The sequence below is a fragment of the Phascolarctos cinereus genome, unplaced genomic scaffold, assembly GCF_003287225.1.
Source record: "Phascolarctos cinereus isolate Bilbo 61053 unplaced genomic scaffold, phaCin_HiC Scaffold_9;HRSCAF=440, whole genome shotgun sequence".
NCBI classification, from domain to species: Eukaryota; Metazoa; Chordata; class Mammalia; order Diprotodontia; family Phascolarctidae; genus Phascolarctos; species Phascolarctos cinereus.
This window is the reverse complement of record NW_027556402.1, coordinates 15,167,571-15,179,083: the sequence shown is the minus strand read 5'-3', so window position 1 is coordinate 15,179,083 and position 11,513 is coordinate 15,167,571. Positions and strand designations below refer to the sequence as shown.

At 39.7% G+C, this 11,513-nt stretch overlaps 1 long non-coding RNA gene across 1 annotated transcript; it reads left to right on the top strand.

Annotated features, from left to right (window-relative positions):
* The first annotated feature begins 331 nt into the window (after positions 1-331).
* Positions 332-9,383, top strand: LOC110209823 (uncharacterized). The gene is made up of 6 exons (XR_002324933.2): positions 332-438; positions 4,932-4,994; positions 5,486-5,509; positions 5,595-5,621; positions 7,859-7,969; positions 9,177-9,383. It is a non-coding gene; the product is annotated as an uncharacterized LOC110209823 (long non-coding RNA).
* Positions 9,384-11,513: the final 2,130 nt, after the last annotated feature.

Here is an 11,513-nt window from a genome sequence, read left to right as displayed (position 1 = left end):
ATACATCGGTAAATTGCATGCCATAGTTGATAGAGTGCTTCAATTGGAGTTGGCAAGATCTGGGTTCAAATCCTTCCTCTGACATTTAGAAACTGTGTTAAAGAACTTACTCCCAATTATGAGTCATCACATCCTCTACATATCCACCCACCCAGACTGACACATTTGATATCTTGATTTTCAACTTGGAGGCTTCAACTCTACAGTCTGTTGTGCAACTTGCCTTGTTAAATGACTTCTTGGCATGGGTGGGTACCAAAAATGGGCATAAAATCAATACTCGTTCGCCGTCAGTGATGATAATTCAAGGTCATTATTGACGTTATTTCAAACCATAAAATTAGCATATCATTAATGGCAGAATTTAAATAGCTCTGAGATACTCTGAAAGCCATCATCTCTTGAAAGAAGCTCTCTTGTTCCAGTCACCTGTCTTAGGTAATATTTCCTACATATTTTTTTTTATTCTAACCTATCATTGCATGGGCATCTTAAAAATACATGTGAGGAATGAAGTATAAATTGCATAAGATAATAATGGTTCATAGAAAAAAGCTATTTTTTTTTTATTTAACAGGTATATTTGGTGTAGGGAAAGGGAATGTGATGGGATTATAGATCTAGAACTGGTAAAAACCTCAGAAGCCATCTGGTCCAACCAGCTCGTTTTACAGATGAGGAAACTGAGGCTCAGGCAGCTTGAGTAACTTGCCTGAAGGCTCATGATTGCTAAGATGTTGGGGAATAGAAGATGGCCCATTTTTCACAGAGGCCAACAAGTATCTCATAAACTGGAGATTACTAAGGGGACGGTGAAGGCTGTGGAAAAAACAGTTCTAATCCACTTAAGTAGAACCAGAAAAAAAAATGTAGTAACTGGACGATCTGGCATACTTTTCTCCATTTGACTCTTTGCTAATCTCCTCCTTCTGAAAATAATCTCAGTATTGGCTTTCTCTTTCAATGTCACCACACCACTTTATGCTCCTCTCCCTTCTTTCCCAATGCAAGAATTCTGGAAGTCTTCTCCTGAAATGGCTTGTTGTCCCACTGAAGGAGGGTCACCTGCTTAACTTACTCCCCTCCTCTGCTGCCCAGATGCTCCTCTCTTCTAGCCTTCCTTCCTCTGATTTGTTCTGCCTCTACTTTCTCTATTGCTACTCTTCTTTCCTCCACCAATGTCATTTTGTTGTCTTTGGGCTCTTTTGTCTGACTTCCTTCCACTCCCAAGTCTTCCGCTGGAGCAACTTAAATATCATTAGACTTGATAGAGTAAATGTACTATGTTTACCAAGTTAAAGGGTTTTGCTGTCCCCAACTCACATCTCTTTTCTTTTCTTTTTTCCTTTTTGGTGAGGCAAAAGGGGTTAAGTGACTTGTCCAGGGTCACACAGCTAGTGAGTGTCAAGAGGCTGATGCTGGATTTGAACTCAGATAGTCTTGACTCTAAAGCCTGAGCTCTATCCACTTTGCCACCTAGCTGCCCACCTAACTCACATTCTTTAAAAATTAAATTAACTCAAGATTTTTTCTTGTCTGGCTTTTGGAGAAATGCTATGTGTTTGTTAGCGGTAAGTAACTACAAAGATTGAGTGACCGTATGATGTAAAGGAAAGAGAATTAGTCCTAATTGCACCAAATTATGTTATTCCCAATGGATAGAGCACTGACCTTGGAATCCAGAAGACTTATCTTCATGAGTTTAAATCTGGCCTGATACACTTACTAGCTGCATGACCCTGGCCAAGTCACTTAACCTTGTTTCTCAAGTTCTTCATCTGTAAAACGATCTGGAGAAGGAAATGGCAAGCGATTCTAGTATCTTTGCTGCAAAAACCCCAAATGAGGTCACAAAGTGTCAGAAGCAATTGAAATGAAAGAACAGCAGGGGTGGAAGGGACCTCACTGGGGTATCTCATCTGACTGACACTGAAATAGAATATTCTCAACAATATATTCTACAATAGCCATCCCGACTGTGCAACGTGTCTAGGGGTGGTGGTGACAAAGGAGAACAGGGCTCACTGCCTACCATGGCAGACCATTCTCCTTTTAGATAGCTTACTGTTAGGCTATTTTTCTTTCCATGAAACCTAAAGTTTCCTCTTTGTGATTTCTAGCAATGAGGTCATGTTGTCTCTCCTGAGCTCCTGTTCTACATCACCATGTAATGATCTATTGGCCATTTGGAGGTGGCTGGCCCACAGTCATCTCAAACTCTCCAGGACCAAATTAGACGTCGTTGTCTCTCCCCTCAAGCCCATGCCTATTCTTAACCTACCTATTTCTGACAAGTTTGAGAGAGGTGTAGGGAGAGGGAAAGAAATGAGAATTTATTAAGTACTTACTATGAGTTAATCACTGTGCTATGCACATTATAAATATTATCCCAGTCGAGCCCCATCCTCCCAGTTACCCTGACATAGAAATTTGTTGTCACCCATAACTACTCCCTCTCCCCAAATGTCCAATCACTTGCCAGATGTGACGATTCTGGGTCTGCCACATCTCTCACATCCATGCCCTTCTAGAGCAGGTCTGGCCCTCATCACCTTTCACCTGAATGGTGACAATAGCCTCCTCACTGGTCTCCCTGCCTCTAGCCTGCCCCTTCTCTCATCCATCCTCCCTACAGCTGACAGTAGGCATTCCTCAGGCACAGCTCTGGCCAGGTCAGTCTTCTGGTCCTTAAGGTCCAGGGGTTCTAGGATAAGATATGACCCCTCCGTTTCACAACCAGCTCAGACCTTAGTTTCTAGGCTTTTTATACGCTGCTTGCTTTCATGTAGAAATACGGTGCAGCCAAACTGGCCTTCTTCTTCTTGTTCTTTACACACGACTCTCCCTCTGTCTCTCTTCTCCACAAGGCTGTTCTCCAGGACTGGAATGTATTTCCTCCTCCTCTCCTCTGCTTAGAATCTCTCACTCATCATCAGCCCCATCTCCCACCTGAGGCTTTTCCTAATCCCTCAAGTCCTGGCGCCTCCCCCACAAAGAAAAGGCCTTGTCTTTATTGTTCATATAGCTCGTCTATAGTGAATCATCAGCTTATAGTTCTAATGCAGCTTCTGTGTCATTTGGAACATGTGTACACATGTTACTTGTGTTGACAGAATGTAATCTCCTTGAGGGCAGGGACTGTTCAGCTCATGTCTTTGGCACACTTAGCACCAGCACTAATCCTTGCCTTTAGTGAGTGCTTGAGAAATACTTGGCTGAATGATGGATCAGCAGGGTCAGAAAAGCCCTGTTTGAGTCTATACTCAGCCATTTACTATCGGGGGTCTCCCCTGTACCACAATTCTCATATCCTTAAAACCTGGGTAATAATATTTTTCCTGCTTATTCCCTGCTATGGATGTCCAATAAGACATCACAAAAAAGGCAGTATTTATATGGCATTTTAATTTTGCAAAGTTCTTTATGAATATCTCATTTCACGCATATAACAGCCTCAGGAGGTAGGTGCAATTACTCTCCAAATTTCACTGATGGAGAAACTGAGGGAAACAGAGGTTAATTGACTTGCCCAGAATCACACACCTAATGAATGTCAAGGAACACAGATTCTTCTGCCTGCAGGGTCAGCTCCCTCTCCACTGTGCCACCTGGCTGTCTCAGTAGATGTCAGAAGTATTTTGAAAAATGTTAAGTTCCTTTGTACACGTGACTTGTTGCTATAATACTACAAGTCTGAAGTACAGGTAAAATATTTTTCTCTGGAACTCATAGAATTTACTTTGCAAGATTGAGATATAAGGATGAGAGGAGATAATTCATGCGCAGGACCTTAATAACTTCATAGCACTAGATACGTGTGAGGTACAGAGAACCAAGGCAGGATGAGTGACGACCTAGTCTCAGAGCCACGAAGTCTGATCTCTCTCACTCACCCTGGTTCTGTCACCCTGGGATATCTCTTATCCTCTCAGGGACCCAGGCAACTTTCTAGGACTCTCAGCTGCAGAGAAGGTGCATTGGAGGAATTTCTTCCTAGGAAAGGACTGTAACTCAGGGAGACCTTGAAGTCAAGGTCCTTTTCCTTTCTCCCACAAATGTGAGCTGTTATTGTTACCTAAGGCTCCTGAGCACCGAATTCATGGGAGAAGAAATATTGCCCCGAGTCTTAAAGGAACAACCCAGTCAATCTGGACACTTCAGCGTTTCCTGAGTTCCCTTTATTCAAAATCAGGTGATTAGGGATGATTGATACGGAAAACGGTTGTCATAAAAACTGAGGGCCGTTAAATAAAAATAAAAATACTTCCATCTCTTCTTTCTTCTTCTTCCCTACCTCTTTGATCCCTCCCTGCTTTCCTTCCTTCCTTTTCTCCTTCCTTCCTATCTTCCTTCCTTCCTTTCTTTCTTCCTACTTTTCCCCTCTCTCCTTACATTCCTTCCTTTTTTTAACTTTCTTTCTTTATTGCTTCCTCACTGTCTTTTTTCTCTTTCCTCCTTTCTTTACTATGACGGGAATTGGTTTTGTATGACTATATGTATTTGTGACAGCCTTAATTTTCTTGCCTTCTCAAAAAAGGGAGAGAATTGGGAACTGAAAATAAAATGTAATTGAAATTTTTAAAATGTTCTTTCTCAAATTTCAGGAAACCTATAGACATTGTGAGTGCATGCTATGTGCAATGAGTCCTTGACACTGTGTCCTGCATCCAAATTCTGGCTCAGAAAATCACTAGCTACATAGAAACAAGTCACCAGAGTTTTTGAGACTCAGTTCCCTCATCTGTAAAATGAAAATAAATAACATTTGCTCATCAGGTTCTTGGAATCAAAACACTTTAAAACTCAATAGCACCACAGAAATAGGAGTTAACTTATTTACCTATGTTTCTTCTTCATTGAAAAGACAAATATGACACAAAGCAGGAAACAGACTAAAGGCAGCAGGGATTTCTCTCCTCTCTATTCCACAGGAGCCTAGAACCATGAAGCTCTATCTTTTAGCCTTTCTTATGGCTCTTCTGGTTGTCCTGGCCGTAAGTACTTGGGGAAATGGAGAAGGGGCTGGTGTTGGCAGCCATCAACCCCTCTTTCCAGCAATGGTCCCTTAGTATCTGGAGGCTTGGCTATACATTTGCATTCCCATGTCTCTGAATTAGTACATTTTAATTTGTTGTTGTTTTGGATTTTTTTGTTTTGTTTTTACTATCTGTATTGATCTCTGAAGAATTCAGAAAAATTCCTTGTGGCTGTAGCCTCAGCTAAGTAACTCTTCATTTTACATGCATAGCTTTTTCCTGCCCTTTAAGGGACAAGATCTACATGTCCCAAACAAAAGTGAAGATAAGGAATGTTTATCTAGCCATTTGGGTCAAAATTCTGCTCTTTCTCAGTGTAGGGAAAGTAATTCCGTAACCCAGAGAGTTAACTCAATGAGCTTGTCTGTCTGTTTGTCTGTTTGTCTGTTTGTTTGTTTTGATATGGCACATAACTGAGTCTACCGATGTTTTTTTTTTCTTTTCCAAAGGGAGCTGACTCTTCATCAGAAGAGGTAAGACATTTTCAAAAAGAAAATGCACAGTTGTTTAATATTCAGTAATATGTAGCCTTTAAAAATGTGTCCTTTCTTTTAACAGGAGCACCATGGCAAGCACCATCACAAGGTAAAATTATATTTTATTGTGTTTAACGTATAATTTACTGGATTTAACATATGCAATTTGTTAGTATACTTCTTTAACTTCCCTCCCCCAATATCTCATTGCTAATTGTTCCTGAGCAAATGTGTATTTAAATAAAGCAGAGATAGATATTGATTCCATTTAAGCATGAGACTGCTCAGAATTTACTAGCTCTGAGTACACAATCTCTGTACACATTTATTTTCCATATTCATTGATTGGGATAGAATTGCTACATTACAATAATCATGTTAAATAAAGTAAAATTTTACTGCAAGAAACGATGTCCATATTCAGTCTCTTCTCCCTGCTTCCCCCTAAATTGTACAACATTTTGCCAAAGATTCTATAGGATTTCATTAACTCATTCCAAGCACAAGAGACATCAGAGACAATCTTGGATGTTTTTGAGTTCTCTGCTCATTCATGGAGTCCTAAGTGATCTCATTTATATGCCTGGAGCTTTGCACAAAGGAAGATCTTAACAAATGTTGGCTGAAATGACTCCATTTAGTTTGGTTTGGTTTTAGAGAGTGAGGAGTTGACCTATCTCCTTAAATTCCAACTAGCTAATCTAGGTACTCTACTATTTACTAGTTTTTGGCCTCCAAGCCCATTTCTAGCCACATTTTTGTTGCTAAATAGAATTGTGCTTATACATGGCCTTGATGATGCCCATGTCACCAAGCAACAGTGGATTTTTACCACGTCTTCTATGAAATGCTTCACTTGTCCCTTTCATTGATTCCTGACTATACCCGAGGAATTAAAATTAAATGCATTTTCTCAAAGCACTCATAGCTGTTAGACTGCTGCTGAATACCAGGGAAGACTAGTTAAAGCATGAACAGTTTTGCCCACAAAATAAGCACTTTTTTATACTGAAAATAGTTCATTTTATTTATTTTTAAGGTCACATAGGTGGGCTAGTCTGCCAATATCCTTCAAGCATGAGAATAGATTTCTTAGATGCTTTGAAATTGATTTTCAAGAAGGATTTCAGTTTATATTTCTCTGTCATCATTCTTTTCCAGTCATTCAGGTTTCAATCTGCTGCTTGTTACCTCTGTAACACTGATCAGGTCACTTCACTTTTCCTATTCTAACTTTCAGTGATGCTGGAAGAGATTTCTAAGGTCCCATCTCACTCAGTCCAGGAATCTCCTGCTGAAGATTAATGTACAAACTATGTTCCTAAACTCTGTCCTTCAGAGGCCACGGTGTCTCTCTCCCAGTATCAGAGATCTGGAGGTGGAAGGACCCTTGCAAACCATCCCATCTAACCTTTTCATTTTAGAGCTCAGGAAACTGAGACCTATCAAGATTAAATGACTCACCCAAGATCGCACAGCAGGGGGTGTTAGAGGCAGGATTTAAAGCTAGGTTATTTCATTCTCTCCACTCTGTCAAGAATAAGAACAGAGAAGTCAGCAGTTCAGTAGTAACGGTTGTCTCTGATTATCCTCTCCCCATGGAATCAAGGAAACTATGTGGGCTTTTTTTTCATCTTTCTCCCGATGGAGTCGGGGCAAGTACAGGGTTTGATTTTTTTCAACTGTGAGAAAATATGGAAAAGGGAATGAAGTTATTATTTTTTATCAAGACACATTATGAAAAGGGTAACAATTATTTGGAAATGAGGTTTTTTAGTTTAGTAAATGAATCATATTTGATAAACTGGGGAGTACTCTCAGTTCAGTGGTTTGAGAGATTTCATGAAATTGTATTAATGAGTACAAACACATACCTATCTCTGGTCTGCTCTGCAGCTCAGGCTGATATGATACAAGTGAATCTGGTGACACAAATAGCCCGTCGTGGGTGAGCAGTCGTACAAATCCCGCTACATTTCTATTGTTGTTGTTCAGTCATTTCATTTGTGTCCAACTCTTTGTGACCCGTTTGGGGTTTTCTTGGCCCATGATACTGGAGTGGTTTGCCATTTCCTTCTCCAGTTCATTTTACAGATGAGGAAACAGAGGCAAACAGGATGAAGTAAGTGACTTGCCCAGCGTAAGCATCTGAGGCCAGATTTGAGCTCATGAAAATGAGTCATCCTGACTTCAGGCCCAGCACTTTATCCACTGAGTAATGAGCTACCATGTTACATTTGTATATGCCTATTCTTTCAATGTTAGCATGAATACTAAGAATTTTACAAAGCTATAAATGAACCAGAGTGCCTCATCCTTATGTCTGCTATTTTCTATTTCTTCTAGAAGCCACTTTCTGAAGGATATCCTGAAAATGATGAATATCCTCCATTTCGTCAACAACCTCCAATTCCCAATTCACCAAATGCACAGCAAGGAGGATATCAATAATCACAGGTAAAAATAAGTTGTGCTTACTGAAAGTATGGTAGGTGGTGTGGTTGAAAGAATACTGGATCTTACAGTTAAAACTCCTGGTTGAACTTCAGATGTAACCCTTAATAGCTGAATGACTTGGACCAGCCAGAATCTGAACATCTTCTTTCTTGTGGAAGATTTTTCTGAGTCCAGTCTCCATTGAGTTACCAAAGTGATATTCCTAAAACTCAGTGTTGCTTGTTCAATCCTCTCCCCCATGCCAATAAATTCTAGTGGTTACCTATTATGTCCAGGATGAAGTATTGCATCCTCTATTTAGTTGTGAAAGCCCTTCAAAATAAGTTCCTTCCTAACTTTCCAGTTTTCTTACACTTTACAACCCTCCACCTGCGCAATGATCCAGCCATACTGGCCTTCCTGCTGTTTCCCACCCCCAGAATCATCTATCTCTCCTTTCATTTATCTCTACCTCCTAGGATAGACTCTAGCACATAGTAAACACTTAATAAATATTTGTTGACTTGACTCTCCTTATGTCCAATGAGAGCCTCAGAGATTACATCCTGACTAGAGTAGAAGTCAGGGATAAGGTAATCTACCTTCTCCATGATCCATCTTCATACTAGCCTTATGTTTTTTCAAATCCAACTGAAGATGATTTGAACTTCTACAGAGAAAATGGTAATCCACTTTTCAGTCAAGAGAAAAGAGGAACATCTCAGCTTCTGGTGACCAGGCATGAGAGACAGATATAGCATGCAGCATTGTCCAATGGGAGCCAAACCCTTAATGGGTTGGATGAGAAAACTGTTAATAGAGCAAGGATTATTCTAGTGCGCATCAACTTTACTAAGGAATAATAGACAAGTGTCTATTTCTCAAATCAGGAGGAAATGGACAAAGCAAAATCACACTTTCAGGAACCTTGGAGCCTTCTTCATATATGCTCAGCTACAGTGCTATGGACTATCCTAGTAACTTTTCCTGGACTAGCCTCTGAGATTGTAAAGACTTAAGGATGGTTTGGGGACCAGGTAGAATAGATGTGTCTTTATCAAACATCATCTAAACCAACATAATCATTAGGTGAGAATCTATTTCTGTAATACACAGAGACTGCTTCTGACTAGCTTGAACTACTAATAGCATCAACGAAGGGAACAGATTACACCAAAAATAATTTCAGGAAGGAAACCCTAAGGCAATGTTTTTTGTTTATTTCTAGGTTTGCCTGGAAGACTGACTTGATCTTTCCATATGATGAATCTCCAAGTCTACAAATTCATCAATCTCTCCATCTGCCTACTTACCAGCCTCTATTATTGAGCATTAGTTGGTAGCTCCAAGCTTGTTAGATTAACATGAATCATTCTTCCAAAGGACTAATGCTCTTCTTTACACCCTCCATAAAATAAATTCAGCTCAGAGCATATTGAATGTCTCTTGTCCTAATTTCCAACCTTCGGTTCTGATTCATCATGTGGATAAGAATAACATAAGGAGAAGAAGATGTGAAGCTTCTTGGTATAAGAAGCAGAGACGGCCTTTCAAAACTGGCCTTCAGGCTGAAATGACATACCATACATAGGAACTTGTACACATTCAGATGCCCATTTGCAACATGGCACAGTGAGAAAAGAGCCATCTTACAGGCAGGGATACTTGGGTTCCAGTTCCAGCTTCACAATCACGGGCAAGGCAGTTAACTTTCACCACTCTGAATGACTAACCAGAATTGTACATGACATAAAATAGTGATCTCCATAGGCAGAGAGATGAAATCACAGGTCTGCAAAATATAATATGTGTATATGCTGGTTCCACTAATAGAACCTAAGCTCTTTGAAGGCAGATGCTATTTTTTTCTGTGACTTTTTCGCCTTTCTTTGTCCCTCCAGAGGTTGGCATAGTGCCTGGCACATAGTAGGTGCTTAATGAATGCTAGCTTATTGACTGCCTGACTCCATTCCTAGACCCTAGAAAGCCTAGTCCATTGTAGTTAGCTTAATAAATGAAGACTCTTTGATCGAGTTGAAACTTTATCACACTGACACACTCCACATTCAGCATGCTCTCTGGGGGGAAAAGAGCACATTCCATTTTTTGTGGAGGTCCATTATGACAAATCTGTTAATTATTTTAAATGGTAGCACTTTGAATCATCAATCCTTTCCCGAAATTTAGGGAAGAACACTAACATTTTGATTACTAAGAATGGATCTGAATTATAAATCTGCCTGGCCAGATGTAGCACAATCTCAGCGAGCACCTGTGGGAAGCCGGCAGCCCTCCCTTTCAAGTGGTGTTCTGGGCAGGTGAACCATGGTGGCCAAGGAAAGAATTGGCATTTAAACACAATATGGGATTTTACCAGAGAGCAGAAGGCCTCAATATCACCTCTGTACAAAATGCCTTGAGATTTTTGTGTCCACCAGCTTCTTCAAAGCATCTACTCATTTCTCATAGTAAAGGGTTTGAGATAATAAGGTAACTAGAAGAAAAAAGTTCTTAGTAGATAATTCTTGATGTTTGCTATTCCCAAATAACCCAACCACAGACCAAGTTATTGCAGAAAACCCAAAGAATAACACATGGTAATGGAAGCAGATCATAAATAGCCACTGAAAAAAGAACTGCTATAAATATTCTAGAGTCTGTGACTCTTGTCCCACCTTTTTTTTTTTATCTTTTTCTGATTTAAACCTAGTAGGGGGGTCAAAGGAAATGCACAGTTTTATAGTCCTTTGGGCAGAGTTCCAAACAGTTCTTTAGAATGGTGGGACCAATTCATAATTCCACCAACAGTACATTAATATACCTATTTTTCCATACATACTCCAGCATTCATCATTTTTCTTTATTTGGGGGTTAACCAATCTGATGGGCAAGAGGTGATACCTCAAAGTTGTTTTGATTTGTATGTTCTAAATCAATAGTGATTTAGAGCATTTTATATGACTATTGACAGCTTTAATTTCTTCTCCTGAAAACTGCTTGTTCATATCCTTTGATCATTTATCGTTTAGGGAATGGCTCTTATTCCTATAACTTTCACTCAGTTCCCTACATATTTGAGAAATGAGGCCTTTATCAAAGAAAATTAGTGCGAAAATTTTTCCTAGTTTTTGAATGCTAGTGAGATTCCACCAGTTGTGGAGACATAATTTAAAAATCATTTGAAAATCATGCCTCTGCTTTGGGAAAAAAAGTATAAACATTATATTTTGAGAAATCATGGGTGAAAATTACACAGATCTATTAGAACCAGAGGGCAAAGTGAAGAATCCACTGATCACCTCCTGAAAGAAACTCCATGGAACTCTGCCCAAATAGCTATAAAAATGTTCATACCTTTTGACCCAGCAACAGCACTTTTAGGGCTGTATCCCCAAGGGATCAGAAAAATGGGAAAAGAACACACAAAAAATATTTAAAGAAACTCTTTTTGTGGTGGTCAAGAATTGGAAATTGAGAGGATGCCCATCAATTGGGGAATGGCTGAACAAGTTGTTATATGAATGTAATGGAATACTATTTTTCCAGAAGAAATAATGAGCAGGCG